A 16715-nucleotide genomic window follows, 5' to 3' on the forward strand; every position below is an offset into this window, starting at 1 on the left:
CAAATCCATAATCATGGTAGGAGATTTTTAATATGCCTCTTCCACCTGGGGATAAAAATATATATTTATAAAAAATAAAAAAATTTATTAAAAAAAATTCACTGAAAAAAAAAAATATATGCCTCTTCCAGCAAGTTGCAATCCAGGGGACAAAAATTAATAAAGACTTAGAACCATTTGATCAACAACTTTCCCTAATGAACCAATAACTAAGGAGTATGTGTTGTTTTATTCACACGCAGCATTCATAAAACCTGAATTCAGGGGCACCTAGCTGGCTGGCTCAGTCAGCAGAGCATGTGACTCTTGATCTTGGGGTCATGAGTTCAAGACCCGCTCAGGGTATAGAGATTACTTAAATAAGGCTTTTAAAAAAAAAAAAAAAAAACAACCATTCAAAGATATAAGGCATATCATAGCGAATATTAAACACTTCAAACACACCTGCCTCAATCTCATTGAAATGTAATTCGATGTTGGGGATCAATAGTAAAAATAATAACTATTAAAGATGCCTGGGTGGCTCAGTTGTTAAGCATCTGACTTCAGATAGGGTCATGATCCCATGGTCCTCAGATGGAGTCCCACATCAGGCTCTCTGCTCAGTGGGGAGTCTGCTTCTACTTCTCCCACTTCCCCTGCTTTTGTTCCTTGGCTGGCTGTGTTGCCTCTGTCTGTCAAATAAATAAATAAAATCTCTTAAAAATAATAATAATAATCTTCTAAAAATATGTATATTTGGATATTTTAAAATACCAAAAATACACAGAGGTCGGGGTGGGGGGACATTGTCATGGAAATTAGAAAGTTTGTAGAATGGAAAAAAAATGTTCAACTAGAGCATGTCAAAACCAATAGGGATGTAGAAAGTTGTGAGAGAATGTTGTTTCCACCCTAATGAGATGAACGTGAAGGTGAAAACCACAAAATCACTGCTTTCTCAAGTATATCACAGAACCAAGGATGTGATTAAACCTAATGAAACAAAATCCAAAAACAGATAAGCATGGCTGCCTTCATCCTTGGCATAGCAGAGGGAAGCAGAAGAGGCCGCCACAGAGGGATTTTAGAAAAGCATGGAACTTGGGACACCTGAGTGGCTCAGTTGTTAAGCGTCTGCCTTTGGCTCAGGTCATGATCCCAGTGTCCTGGGATCGAGCTCCCTGTCCGGCTCCAGCTCCCTGTCAGGCTCCCTGCTTCTGGAGCCTGCTTCAAGGAGCCTGCTTCTCTCTCTTCCATTCCCTCTGCTTGTGCTCCCTCTTTCTCTGTCAAATAAATAATATCTTTTAAAAAGAGAGACAGAAGAGGAAAAGCATGGAACTTTCAATGAATTTCTAGAGAGGAAACAAAGGTTAGTATGATAGGTGAGAACCCCTAACGGTGCCTGTACACAGAATCTGTACCCATGACCATAGACCTTTATGAAATAGGAGTGAGAAAAGGTGGACACAGGACGGGAATACCACCAGACACTTATTCTGAAGCAAATATGTGGGGCCTTGGGGCTTGTGGAACAATTACAGTACCAGAGGCAAGGAAAGAGAAAAAGCCAAAATAAATCTTTGAAGAAATAATGGCTGGAACTTTCCCAAATTTGGTTTAAAAAAAAAAAAAAAGATAAATTCACCTATTCAAGAAGTTCTGCAAAACACTAGTAGAGTAAGGACAAAAATCAAAACAAACAAAAACCCCTACACATATCACAGTCAAACTGGTTAAACCAATACTAAAAGGAAAAATCTTGAAAGCAGCTGGAGAAAACATAGATCAATATTTTGAATTACTCCTCCTTTCTCATCAGAAACTACAGAGTCACAAGACAGGAAGACAACCTCTTTAAAGGGCTAAAAGAGGAAAAAAGGCTGCTACCCCAGAATTCAATATCCAGAGAGAATGTCCCAACAGAATGAAGTTCAAATAAAGACATTTTCAGATAAAATAGGCTGATTAGAGAACAAAATGAAAAAGTTGTAACCATAAAGCTTGGAGGAGCAGTAGGAGACTATCCTGGCAAACTTGGGGTACGCAAAGATGTCTTAAAAGGACACTGAAGACACTACACATAAAATAAAATTCTTGAGAAACTAGATATCATCAAAAGGAATAACTTCTGCTCTTCAAAATGTTCATTAAAAGAAAGAAAAAGCAAGCCACAGACCAGAAGAAAAATTCTTAACACATGTACCTGACAAAGGACTTGTATCCAGAAGATACATGAATGAACTCCAACATATTGATAATAAAAAGACAACCCAAGTGAAAAAAATAAATAGCGTTGCAGGGGCGTGGGTGGCTTGGTCGGTTAAGCGCCTGCCTTTGTCTCAGGTCATGATCAGGTCATGATCCCCAGTCCTGGGATGGAGCCCTGCCCCTGGCTCCCTGCTCAGAGGGAAGTCCTCTCCCTCTCCCCCTGCCCCTCCTTTCCCTTCCCCTCCACTCTTTCTCTGCTCCTGCGCTCTTTCTCTCTGTCGAATAAATAAAATCTTTTGAAAAATAAATAAAAAAATAGCATTCGTTTGCAAACTAGACTCCATACATGGAGGGAAGGGAGAGACGGAGAGATGGAAGGGAAAGGAAGCCTCCCAGATGGGGAGGGTGGCGGGTTTAATAAGCGAGGGGATTCACTTACCAGGTTTGTGTTGAGCGGCTGCCAGATGAGTAGATCCCACGCCCAGCAGAATCTTAAAGGCTTCAGAAACAAACTGCCTAGCTGATCTCAACACTGTATCCTCTCAAGCCCACGCCCTTGAAAAGGCTTTGGCTGTGGAACAGTGGGCAGTGGATGTTGCAGGGACAGAGGAGGGGCTGAGGAGCCGACGGGTTGACTGGAGGTCATGTCCCCTCCATAATCAACTCCAAAACAGAGACATTTTGTAAAAGAAGATACACAAAGAGCAGGTGAGCCGGTGAGAAGGTCTTACCAATATTACCATGCAATGCCATTCAAAACCACCGTGAGATCCCACCTCTCTTCCACTAGGATGGATTAAAAATTTTTTTAAGATTTTATTTATTCATTTGACAGACAGAGATCACAAGTAGGCAGAGAAGCAGGCAGAGAGAGAGAGGAGGAAGCAGGTTCTCAGCCAAGCAGAGAGCTGGATGTGGGGCTTGATCCCAGGACTCTGAGACCATGACCTGAGCCGAAGGCAGAGGCTTTAACCCACTGAGTCACCCAGGTGCCCCAAGAATGGATAAAATTTTTAAAAGTCAGAGAGGATAATGGGACAACCAGAACTCTGATAGATTTCTAAAAAGAGTATAAAATGCAAACATCACTTTGGAAAACCGTTTAGCAGTCTTTTAGAAAGTTTAACATACACTACTCAATTGACCCAGTAATTCTCCTCCCAGGTATTTATCCAAGAGTAATGAGAAATAGAACCATGCTCATGTGAAAACTAACATGAGAATGTTAACAGCGCGTTCATAATGGCCAAAATGTGGAAACAACCCAGACATTCCTCAATAGAAGAATGATTGAATAAATTGTAATTTATTCATCCAAAGGAATACTATTATCAAATAGAAAGGAGTGAACTACTGATACACATAATGTGGATGAATTTCAAAAGTCTTACGCTGAATGAGAAGAAGCCAGAGATAACAGAGGAAAGGCTTTTAGGAACTTCAAAAGCAGGTTGAAGTTACCAATGGTGACAAAATCCAGGAGAGTAGCTGGTTCTGGGGAGGGAGGCTTGACCAAGAAGAAACATGAAATAACTTTCTGCATTGATTGAAACTTGATAAGTGTGCAGGTTACAAGAATATATGAATTTATTAGAACTGACCAAACTGTACATTTGGGATCTGTGCATTTCATTGTAGGTAAAAGATACCTTCTAAAAACTTGCAAGATGCAGATAACTTATATTTAAAGAAAACGTGTCACCTTAAAACCTTGAAGTAGGAAAGGGAAAAAAAAAGTAAAAATTCATAAACTAAGTTTCTCACTTAAATTAGAAAAAGAATATTAGACTACATTTATAAAGGAAGAAATAAATGTGGTATATTTTAATTTTTTATTATGGAAATTTTCAAACACACACAAAAATAGAACTGTATTGTGAGTTTTTATTATCTGACACTCAGGTTCAGTAATAATCAACAAATGGTCAATCTTGCTTCACCTAAATCCTCCTAGCCTAAAGCAATTCCATAATTTCTATCTTTTCATTCAAAAACACTCTCTGATGAATGGATCAAGAAGATGTGGTATATATACACAATGGAATACTATGCAGCCATCAAAAGAAACGAAATCTTGCCATTTGCGACAACATGGATGGAACTAGAGCATATCATGCTTAGCGAAATAAGTCAAGCGGAGAAAGACAAATATCATATGATCTCCCTGATATGAGGAAGTGGTGATGCAACATGGGGGCTTAAGTGGGTAGGAGAAGAATCCATGAAACAAGATGGGATAGGGAGGGAGACAAACCATAAGTGACTCTTAATCTCACGAAACAAACTGTGGGTTGCTGGGGGGAGGGGGTTTGGGAGAAGGGGGGTAAGGTTATGGACATTGGGGAGGGTATGTGCTTTTGGGTAAATTGGAAGGGGAGATGAACCATGAGAGACTATGGACTCTGAAAAACAATCTGAGGGGTTTGAAGTGGCGGGGGGGGGGGGTGGGAGGTTGGGGTACCAGGTGGTGGGTATTATAGAGGGCACAGCTTGCATGGAGCACTGGGTGTGGTGAAAAAATAATGAATACTGTATTTCTGAAAATAAATAAATTGGAAAAAAAACACTCTCTGTGGAATCTTTTTAAAATATAAAACTTTAATGCCATTACCACATCTAAAAATGACAACAACAGTATAATAATACAATAGAAAAAACTACAATAAAGATAAACAAAACCAAAAGCTGATATAATGGATAAAACTCTGAAAACCAACCCAAAAAGCAAATAGGCACAAATAATATCAGGAAAAAAGTAGAGATTCAAAAAAGTTGAAGAGGGTACTATCTACAATTTAACGCAATATAGCTGGGCATTACATGAAATAGATAATTTCACAAGTAAATATAACTAATCCAGAAAGAAAAGGAAAAATTATATAATCCTAAAACTATACAGGAAATATAATCAGTCATTAAAACTAAACCCACAAAGGAAAAAGAAAAAAAAATGTCAAAACCAATTTCAAAGGTAAATTCATCCAATCAAGTAGTTGATTATTCTAACTTCATAAACCATGTTTTTCATTAAAAATTAAAAGAATTAAAAAACAGGGGCTCGTGGGTGTGGCTCAGTTGGTTAAGCATCTGTCTTTGGCTCAGGTCCTGTTCCTGGGATCCTGGGAATGAGTCCTGCCTTGGGCTCCCTGCTCAGTGGGGAGCTTGCTTCTCCCTCTTCCTCTGCCTGCTGCTCCCCCTCCTTGTGTGCTCTCTGTCAAATAAATAAATCTTTTTTAAAAATAAAAATAAGAAAAACAAACACCAACAAAAAGAATAAGAATGCCACTTAGCCCATTTTATGAAACTAACATAAATTTGACACCAACCCAAGAGAAAGCAATAAGAAAAATTATGGGCCAAATTCACAAAATACTAGCAAACCACATCTAGGAATATATACTTTTTAAAATAAAAACTAGGGGTGCCTGGGAGGCGCAGTCATTTATGCCTCCAAACCCTGGTGTTGGCTAGGGTCATGATCTCAGGGTTGTGGGATCCAGGCCCACATCCTGTTCTGCACTCAAACTGGAGTTTTCCTGAGTTTCTCTCTCCCTCTCTCTCTGCCCATCCCATGCCCCCCACCGTCACTCTCTTCCTGTCTCTCTCAAATAAATAAATAAATACATCTTTTAAAAAAAACAAATAAGGGACGCCTGGGTGGCTCAGTGGGTTAAGCCGCTGCCTTCGGCTCAGGTCATGATCTCAGGGTCCTGGGATCGAGCCCCACATCGGGCTCTCTGCTCAGCAGGAAGCCTGCTTCCTCCTCTCTCTCTGCCTGCTTCTCTACCTACTTGTGATCTCCGTCTGTCAAATAAATAAATAAAATCTTTAAAAAATAATAAAATTTAATTTAAAAACCAAATAAATAAAATAAAAGCTAACCAGAGTCATGTAATTCACCACATAACAAGCTGAAGGATAAAAAACACAATTCTTTGAAAGATTCTGCAGGTACATGCAGGCATATACACACATACACAAGCATTTGGTAAAATTCAAGATCCTGTTACAACAAAAACTTCTTTTTTTAAGATTTTATTTCAATTGAGACACAGAGAAAGAGAGAGAGAGAGAGCACAAGCAGGGAGGAGCGGCAGAGGGAGAGGGAGAAGCAAACTTCCTGCTGAGCAGGGAGTCCAACGTGGGACTCAGTCCCAGGACCCCAGGATTATGACCTGAGCCAAAGGCAGATGCTTAATTGGCTGAGCCACCCAGGAGACCCTACAACAAAAAACTCTTCAGCAAGCTGGGAATAGAAAATAAATACCAAAATCCTACTGCAAAAGTAATATTAGAATTGAGACAGAATATCGCTTAATCATCAGCAACAAAGATAAATGCATCTTTATTTCTGTTCAATGATGTACTAGAGATATTAGCAGAGTAAAACATGTAAAACAGGATGAAAGAGAAGGATCAAATTATTATTAATCATGTGATAAAATTATGTAGATAGAAAACTCAAAATATTATATTAAGAATTCAGCAAAGCTGTGCTTTATATAAAATAAATACACAAAAAGCAATTTCATCCCTATATGCCTATCACAGACATTTTCTCTGAAAAATATCATTTTATAATAACTGCAAAAACATAAATAAATGCATGTAACAAAATACATGCCAGGGTTCCATGGAGAAAAGTATAAAATGTCACTGAGAGACATTAAAGAAAACTGGAAAATGTATGCCACATTCATGAAAGGGAATACCTAATACCATAACCAAAATCAGGCTAATTCTCCAATCTAATATATAAATGCAATGCAACTGTAAATCAAAATCCCAAAAGGGATTTTCATGGAACTTGATAAGATGATCCTAAAATTTATACAGAACAACAAAGGCTAGGAATAGCCAGGAAATTATTGAAGAACAAAAACATCCTAGATATCAAAGACATATAGTCAAACTATAATAATGAAGACATTGTTATTGAAGCAGTAGACCAATGGAATACACAAAAAAGAATATACATAAAGGCATAAAAAGAACACAAGACTTAGGAGCACCTGGTGGCTCAATTGTTTAAGCCTCTGCCTTTGTCCTGGGTCCTGATCTCAGGCTCCTGGGATCCAGTCCAGCCATCAGCCTCCCTGCTCAGTGGGGAGTCTGCTTCTCCCTCTCCCTCAGTACCTCCCCCACTTGTGTGCTCTCTCGCTCTCAAAGAAATAAATAATTTTTTTTTTTTTTTTAAAGAACACAACGGGCACCTGGGTGGCTCAGTGGGTTAAGCCTCTGCCTTCGGCTCAGGTCATGGTCTCCAGTCCTGGGATCGCGCCCCGCATCCGGCTCTCTGTTCTGCAGGGAGCCAGCTTCACCCCTCCTCTACTGCCTGCCTCTCTGCCTACTTGTGATCTGTCAAATAAATAAATAAAATCTTTAAAAAAAAATGAAAAAGAACACAAGACTTAAACATATGTGTGAATTTGACAAATGATAGGAAGGGCACTAAAAATACCAGTGAAGAACAGAAGCTTTTTTTTTTTTTTCCTAAACTTCAAATCGTGTTTCATTATTGGAAAAGTCATTTGCATTTTTTGGATTGCTGTCAAATAATTTATTTTTTTCTTAAATCTCTAAATATATTTTAGTATTAGTAGCAAAGATCTATCAGGGTTACACACATTAAGAAAATCATCAGTCATTATCAGGGAAATGCAAACCAAAACCATGATAAGCTACCACTTCACACCTGTCAAAATGGCTAAAATTAACAACACAGGAAACAACAGATGTTGGCAAGGATGCAGAGAAAGGGGAACCGGCTTATACAGCCAGTGCGAATGCAAACTGGTACAGCCACTCTGGAAAACAGTATGAAGATTCTTCAAAAAGTTAAAAAGGATACAAAAATACTGATTTGAAAGTGCACATGCACCTCAATGCTTATAGCTACATTATCAACAATAGGCAAATTATGGAAAGAGATCAAATGTCCATCAGTTAATGAATGGATAAAGAAGACATGGTGTGTATAAATACATACAATGGAATATTACACAGCCATCAAAAAGAACATCCTGCCATTTGCAACAATGTGGATGGAGCCAGAGGGTATAATGTTAAGCAAAATAAAGTCAGCCAAAGACAAATACCATATGATTCCACTTGTGTGTGGAATTTAAGAAGTAAAACAGACAATCATGGGGGAAGGCAGACAAAAAAAGAGAGAGGGACTCAAACCATAAAAGACTCCCAACTATAAACAACAAACAAGGTTTCTGGAGGGGACGTGGGTAGAGAGTGGGCTAGATGGGTGTGGGTATTAAGAAGGACACTTGTGATGAGCACTGGGTTAAATGTAAGTTAGGAATTACTAAATTCTACACTTGAAACCAACATTACACTGTATGTTAGCTAACTAGAATTTAAATAAAAATTTGAGGGGCACCTGGGTGGCTCAGGCATTAAGCATCTGCCTTCTGCTCAGGTCGTGATCCCAGAATCCTGAGATCGAACCCTGGATTGAGCTCCCTGCTCAGCAGGAAGCCTGCATCTCCCTCTCCCACCCCCCTGTTTGCGTTCCCTCTCTCCTGTATGGTCTCTTTCTCTGTCAAATAAATAAAATATTTAAATATATATGTAGGGGTGTGTGTGTGTGCGTGTGTATTAACAACAATAACAACAAAAAAAACCTACATTATGTTTCCAACTGGACTGATTAAAATCTACATGCCTATGAAGCAGGGTTGCACTTAATGGGGCCCTTATAAATCAAGTACAAAGTCATGTATAAAAAAGGAGTTTGAAAACTTCAAAGACTTTTAAGACAGAATTAATTTTTCACAAGTTTCCCAAAGCCATTCATGATGTTTATTTAGCTTATGGTCTTCAGGATGCACCTGTTTCCACTCACTAATGCAAAAAAATTCAGTAAGAGTCATTGCCATAGTTGCCAGTCCCACGAGGCTCAATCGGATACCTCCACTGCTTGGTCAGATGTTCAGCTGAGAACTTGACAGTGCTCGAAGATCAAAGAGCAGGGCACCTGGGTGGCACAGTCGTTAAGCGTCTGCCTCCGGCCCAGGTCATGATCCCAGGGTCCTGGGATCAAGCCCCGCATCTGGCTCCCTGCTCAGTGGGAAGCCTGCTTCTTCCCCTCCCACTCCCCCTGCTTGTGTTCCCTCTCTCGCTGTGTCTCTGTCAAGTAAATAAATACAATCTTTAAAAAAAAGAAGAAGAAGAAGAAGAAGAAGAAGATCATAGAGACCAAGAGGTTTAAGAGGTTCTGGGTGCCTGGGTGGCTCAGTGGGTTGAGCCGCTGCATTCCGCTCAGGTCATGATCTCAGGATCCTGGGATCAAGTCCGGCATGGGACTCTCTGCTCAGCAGGGAGCCTGCTTCCTCCTCTCTCTCTCTCTCTCTGCCTGCCTCTCTGCCTACTTGTGATCTCTGTCAAATAAATAAATAAAATCTTCAAAAAAAAAAAAAAAAGAGGTTTAAGAGTTTCTGACCATCTCTCTAATCTGGGGCTCCTGCTACCTCAGTCAAAGGACACTTCTCCAGAAACTCTCAAAACAAAGGCCTTGTCCTTTTGCCTGACTGAGAATTACAGTAGCAATGAAGAACTTCCATGGCTCATGGAAAAGCGTCTCTTGGACAAAATTAAAAGGTGACCAAGGGGGTGTCCACTTCTTAAAGGCTTTGCATTGTGGTGGGTGGGGAGGGGCGGGGAATGGCTGAAGAGCTTTTCTGTTCTATTCGCTGGGAAAACATAGGCTTGTTTTCCTTTTATCTATTTGTGTCTGTGGAACGGTATCTTCTTGACATATTTTCAGAGAAATAGTCTTTCTCAGTTTATGAGTTGTCCATTTCAGAGCCACATTTTCAACTGTCAGGATGCAAATGTTCCTTCCTTCCCCTGGTTTCTACTTTTGTTTATAGTTCCCTGGCTTCCGCAAAGGTTTCCTCACACTTTTCCTTGTGTTTCTTCACTTGAACAGAATTTGTTTATGCTGCCAGAAGTTATTTGTTCAAAACAAAAATCTGATCCTGAACTCAATGAGTTTTTTGGAGGTTTTTGGTTTTCTTGGGGGTTTTTTGCTTTTTTTTTTTTTAACAGTCACTTTTCTCCATTGGTTACTCCAGGGACTTGTTGTTTGCTCCAGCATCAGAAATGGAGCTAAAACTTTTTTTTTTTTTAATCAAGCTGACTTTCTGTACAAGGTTCACTTTCAGCATCTGCCTTATTAAACTCAGATTCTCTTTTCCTATTGCTTTGAGCAGAATCTGGGAGATCCTTCCAGCAGGCTGTTTTTTAGTTTTCTTCCTTTGAATTCCTTTCAGAATGTCTCCCCTTTCCTTTGGACTTTCCAACCTTTCCTGAGTCAACATCATTAACACCCCTCATCTTCTTTAAAGTTAGCTAATCCCCTGCCAATTTGCCATTCCAAACTACCATTTTCAAGGAGAGAGGCATCTTTTTTCCACCAGCTTCGTGCCCCAAGGTTCCAGTCTGAATTGTTAATTTAATTTCGCATTTGGGATGTCAGAGGTGCACCACTGAAGTCTTTGTATCTGGACCTGATGCCCCTTTTAGAAGGGACAGTAAAATCAAATCTTCCAGCGTAAAACAAGTCTCTCCATTTTTGTGGGGATAATTAGCAAGGGCGCTTTGAGATCCGAACTTCAGTCCTTGTGGGCTAATCAAATATTCATCCTATCTTCTCGCTGTCTTCCCCAATCACCTTTGCTTCACAAGGCATGGGACAAACTCGTGGCTTTCTGTCATGGTACCACCACCAACCAGAGCAGAAGCAATGGATTCTTGCTGCTCGGGATTCCAATCACTGCTGCTTTTTGTCCCCATTTGTTTCTTGTCTCCTCCCACTCTTTCCAATCCCAGAGCAACACCTTCCTCACAGAGGTCACAGGGCTGGTCTGGGGCAAAGCACCCACTGGAGGAGACCAAGGGGGCAGCTTCACCATCCCCCAGGCTCAGACACTCCATCCCAACTGTGCCCTTCAAATGGGCTCCGGGGGCAGCAATGGGGCCGAGAAGGTGCAATGCCTTAGAAGCGGAGCAGAACAAGATGCAAAAATCTCAAGTTTTCAACTTGCAAGTCTGTTGGACTCCACAGCTGCTTTCTGACCACCCTCTTGGCTACAGCTGCCATAAGCATGACCCAGCCAATCAGATCCCACAATAGCTTTTCAATAAATGATGTTGGGATCGCTGATAACCTACATGGAAAATCATGTAAAGTTTATCCCTACCTCAGATCATACAGAAAAATTTATTTTGCAGGTGAATTGCAGTTCTGAATGTGAAAAGCAAGATTTTACATTTTTAGAAGGAAATACAGGAAAATAGTTTCATGACCTCTCAGTAACTTCCTTTAACAAGAGGGGGGAAACCACAAACCATCAAGAAAAGACTGCTATGTGTGATTACATTGGATTTAAAGTTCTATATAACAATAGCACTATAAAGTTCTATATAACAATAGCACTATAAAGTTCTATATAAAGAAGTGAAAAGACAGACTCAGAATGAGGACTTTTTGCAACACATACAACTAACAGAGGAATAATAGCCTAGCTATATAAAGAACTCCTACAAATCAGTAAGAAAAGGGGGAGGAGCACCTGGCTGGCTCAGTCAGTACAGCATGCAACTCCTGGTCTCAGGGTTGTGAGTTCGAACACCACATTGGGTGTAGAGATGAGTTAAGAATAACATCTTTAAAAAAAGAAAAAAGAAAAGAAAAATAATTGCAACAGGCAGAGAATAATAGTGTTCCCACTCAGTAATTACCTAATAACAACAGAAGCATGGAGGGATGACAACAGAGCAGGCTTATGGCAGCACAGAGAGGAATGAGGGATAAATTCTCATTTGCCAGTGAAAAGGATGGGGCCTGAAACTGAAAAGTCAAGAGGTAGCAATGCAAGCATGGTATTTAGAAATATCAGCTAAAAGAACAGAGAGTGTTTGACTGGGGGAGGGGAAGTAGCAAAATGAGATAAAGGAATAGGGACAGATAGATAATGCTGTTTTCTACAATGAATCTTGCAGAATTACTAGCTTTGAATAAAAATTGTAAAAAAAAATGAAACCCTGGATAGAAAGGAACCTGGGGTGTGGGGGAGAGGGGGAATACCTCATGGGGCAGGAAAAAAAAACTTTTATATTATAACTAATGTTTTCAGAGAGAAAAAAATATTTCATCCATGAAATAAGAGTAGGAATTCTAGAAAAAGGACACTCAAAAAATATATCAGAGGGGCACCTGGGTAGTGCAGTCAGTTAAGCATCTGACTCTTCGTTTCAGCTCAGATCATGCTCTCAGGGTCATGAGATAGAGCACCATAGGGAGCCCCGCACTCAGCAGCAAGTTTGCTAGAGATTCTCTCTCTCTCTCTCTCTCTCTCTACCCCCCCCGCCTCCTTCTCTCCCTCCCCCCATACACTTGCATGCTCTCTCTCTAATAAATAAATTTTTAAAAAATGGGAAAATCTCCTGGCAATCAACAATTTAAAGACTTCATAGAATAGACTTTAAAAAGGTAAGTCAAGAAAGCTTTCCAGAAGGGAAGAGAACGAGAGAGAAATAACATCTCTCAAACCAATCTCTTGATCTTAGTCTCAGAAATGCTTATCCCATCATCTTCCCCATATCTGTACATGGAGGGTTCATTCTTCCAGTGGCTCAGGTCAGACTTTTTGTAGTCAGACTTTTTTATTTCCCAACACCCTCCCTCTGATCCATCAGGAAAAAAATCTGTTGATGTCACTTCAAAATGTACCAAGATTCTGTCTCCACTGTCCATCCTGGTTATAAAGATTCATCATCTTCTTGGTTTAATACAACTGTGTCCAGACCAACCTCTTTGCTTTAGCCTGTGCACTTCCACTACCTGTTTTCAATAAAGCATTCAGAATTATTATTTTAAAACAGAGGTCAGGGCACCTGGCCGGCTCAGTCAGTTACGGATCTGACTCTTGATCTCAGCTCAGGTCTCATTCTCAAGGTGGTAAGTTCAAGCCCTACCTTGGGCTCCACACTGGGCATGGAGCCTACTTTTTTAAAAAATGGTTTTAAATTAAAAAATAAAATAAAATAAAGCCAAATCAGGATACTCCTGTGTTCAAAACCTACTGGTGATTTCCTATCTTAGAGTCAAAGTCTTTATAGTGGTCTACAAGACCCTACAGAATCCGGCTCCCTCCTATCTTTCTGACTTATCTGTTACTCCTTTTCTTACTTCAGAACGGAGTCTGGGCTTGACAAATAAAAGAGGTTGTACTGTGCACCGCCAAACCGGCTAAAAGATCACTAACCAAATTGCTAAAGAGCTTCCTTCATCCCTATGAGCACTGGCATTGCATGGTATGCAGAGTTTAAAAAAAAAAAAACAACACAATGATTTTTTTTCTGCCTCGAGCATAATTTCTATGCAATATCTTTTTGGCAGTCTAGGGTCCCACAAACCCTCAGTCAAGAAACTGGATTTAGTCTTCCTGTTTAGCCTTCTTTGGATTCATCAATGTCTTAACTATTTTTCTCCTGTATTATCTTTAAAAACATTCTTAGAGTAATCTTTCCATTAGTAATCTTTTCATGGACATTAGTGTATGCATGCTTACTTAAAAACAGTTGCTGCAAGAGCTCCTGTGTGGCTCAATGGGTTAAGCTTCTGCCTTCACCTCACGTTATGATCCCGGGGTCCTGTGATCGAGCCCTGCATCCGGCTTGCTGCTCAGCAGGGAGCCTGCTTCTGCCTCTCTGCCTACTTGAGATCTCTCCATCTTTCAAATAAATTTTAAAAAATGTTTAAAAAAATTTTTTTTTAAATTGTTACTGCAGCTTCTTTAAATTAGTGCTTTTACTACTTTCTAAACAATACAGGAAACTTATCTCCATTTTTAATACCCTCTTGCTTCTTCTTTCCATTTTTAAAAAATTTTTTAATTTATTGTTTGGGAGAGAAAGCACAAGCAGGGGGGAGGGGCAGAGGGAAAAGCAGACTCCCCGCTGAGCAGGGAGCCCCATGGAGGACTGGATCCCAGGACCCTGGGATCATGACCTGAGCGGAAGGCAGAGGCTTAACCATCTGAGGCACCCAGTTGTCCCCACTCTTGCCTTTTTTTCCCCTATACATTGTCATATGTTCTCCTTCTGCATATATTACAAATTTTATAAAACACTATCATTATTTTTTTCTAAGTAAGGAACGTTCCTTTATATTTCTCACATATTCTTTCTTTCTGAGACTCTTCATTCCTTCCTACAGCGTGTGTTTCTATCTGAGGCTGTTTTCCTTTAGCCTGAGGAAATCCCCTTTATTTCACTTCTTTGAAGGATATTTTTACTGGATACATAATTATAGGTTGGTTTTTTCCAGCACTTTAAAGATGTTATCCATTCTGTTGGTCTTCCTTAGTTTTTGTTGAAAACCCTGCAGTCTTTCCAGGGATGTCTGACTAATGGCTCACTGGCCTGACCCATGTGAAATGGTCACTCCTGGCTTCAAGGCTGAGAATTTGAGTATTTCCATATTTCCAGCCTCTACTGTAAAGCAAAGTCAGGGGGGAAGGGAGTTGGACTTGTGTTGAATGAAGTAAATGAAAATATATGGGTGTAGGGACGCCTGGGTGGCTCAGTTGGTTAAGCAGCTGCCTTTAGCTCAGGTCATGATCCCAGCGTCCTGGGATCGAGTACCGCATCGGGCTCCTTGCTCGGCAGGGAGCCTGCTTCTCCCTCTGCCTCTGCCTGCCTCTCTGTCTGCCTGTGCTCGCTCTCTCTCCCTCTCTCTCTGATAAATAACTAAAACCTTTAAAACCTTTAAAAAAGGGGCGCCTGGGTGGCTCAGTAGGTTAAGCCGCTGCCTTCGGCTCAGGTCATGATCTCAGGGTCCTGGGATCAAGTCCCGCATCAGGCTCTCTGCTCAGCAGGGAGCCTGCTTCCTCCTCTCTCTCTCTGCCTGCCTCTCTGCCTACTTGTGATCTCTCTCTGTCAAATAAATAAATAAAATCTTTAAAAAAAAAAAACCTTTAAAAAAAAAAAGAAGCACGGCTTGCATGGAGCACTGGGTGTGGTGAAAAAATAATGAATACTGTTTTTCTGAAAATAAATAAATTGGAAAAAATAAAAATAAAAAATAAAAAAAAAAGAAAATATATGGGTGTTGTATTGGTGCTATCAGAGGGGACATCCTCAGAAGACATCATATGGGATTGATCTGTAATATAAGGTTGCTGTTTGAATGTGGAGGAAAAATTTAAGGATAACCCTAAGGTGTGTAGACTGAGTAACTGAAAGTGTAATGATAAAATTCACAGAAATGTGAATATCCAAAATACCCTGTTGTGGGGAAAAAATGAGTTTGGTTAAAACCTGAGGAGTTTGAGAGACTGATAGACGTAGAACTGCTACTAATTTTTCATGTATTATATCCAGCCATCTTACTAGTTCTGATGGTTGGATTTTTCAGTTAACTGTCATGGATTTTTTAGGTCAAACAAATATAGGATCTGCAAATGATGACAGTTTTTTTGTTTTGTTTTGTTTTGTTTTTTTAATTATTTACTTATCAGAGAGAGAGCGGGGAGAGAGCGAGCACAGGCAGACAGAATGGCAGGCAGAGGCAGAGGGAGAAGCAGGCTCCCTGCCGAGCAAGGAGCCTGATGTGGGACTCGATCCCAGGACGCTGGGATCATGACCTGAGCTGAAGGCAGCTACTTAACCAACTGAGCCACCCAGGTGTCCCGAAGACAATTTTTTTTAATGTCAATATTTTTATACTAAAAAAAATCTTCAGGCATGGCCTCTTCAGAGAATTGCGGTAAGAAGTCATTCTGTTGCTTAATCTTTTTGAATGTTATTTTTTTCCTCTCTGTTAACAATTTTCTCTTTATCCCTGGAAGTCTAAAATTTCATGATTTGGTATCTTTTTTTTTTTCTTTTTTTAATTATCCATTGAGAGGAGTACTGAGATGGGTCATTTTAACTTAGAAATTTTGGTGCCCTGAATTAGCCAATTATATCCTTCCTCAGCTTTTTCTGATTTTACTTTCTGGAACTCTCTTATTTGAGTGTTAAACCTCAGGAACTGATTTTCACTCTGATTCTCTGTGTTCCCTTCTCTTTCTCTCTCTCTCTCTCTCTCTCCCTATCACCCCTCCCCTCACCCTTAAGGGTTGCCTTGTTAATGGCAATGTAGGAAGACCTTGAACTCACCTCCTCCATGGATGCACCAAATCTATACCTATTTCTAGAGTCATTCCTCCTGAAAAAGAACCAAGGTCTGGTTGAAAGTGACATCCAAATGGAGACTTCCAGGAGGCAGGATACATTTAGGGGAAGGATCTGGGCTAAAGATACATATTTAGAGATCAAAGTGTAGATGCTATTGAAAGTCTGGAACAGAGAACAGATCATCTAGTAAAGATTTGTACCTGGCATTTCTCTGCCATAAAAGCATTATGGGGACTATCTAGGTGGCTCAGTTGGTTAAGTTTCTGACTCTTGATTTCAGCTCAAGCCATGATCTCAGGGTCACGGGATGGAGCCCCATATCA

At 40.1% G+C, this 16715-nt stretch overlaps 1 pseudogene; it reads right to left on the reverse strand.

The window, feature by feature from the left end:
* Nucleotides 1-8957: 8957 nt before the first annotated feature.
* On the reverse strand, nt 8958-16383 carry LOC122913293 (annotated as a pseudogene).
* Nucleotides 16384-16715: the final 332 nt, after the last annotated feature.

This window comes from Neovison vison, chromosome 7 (genome assembly GCF_020171115.1).
Source record: "Neovison vison isolate M4711 chromosome 7, ASM_NN_V1, whole genome shotgun sequence".
Taxonomy (NCBI): Eukaryota; Metazoa; Chordata; class Mammalia; order Carnivora; family Mustelidae; genus Neogale; species Neogale vison.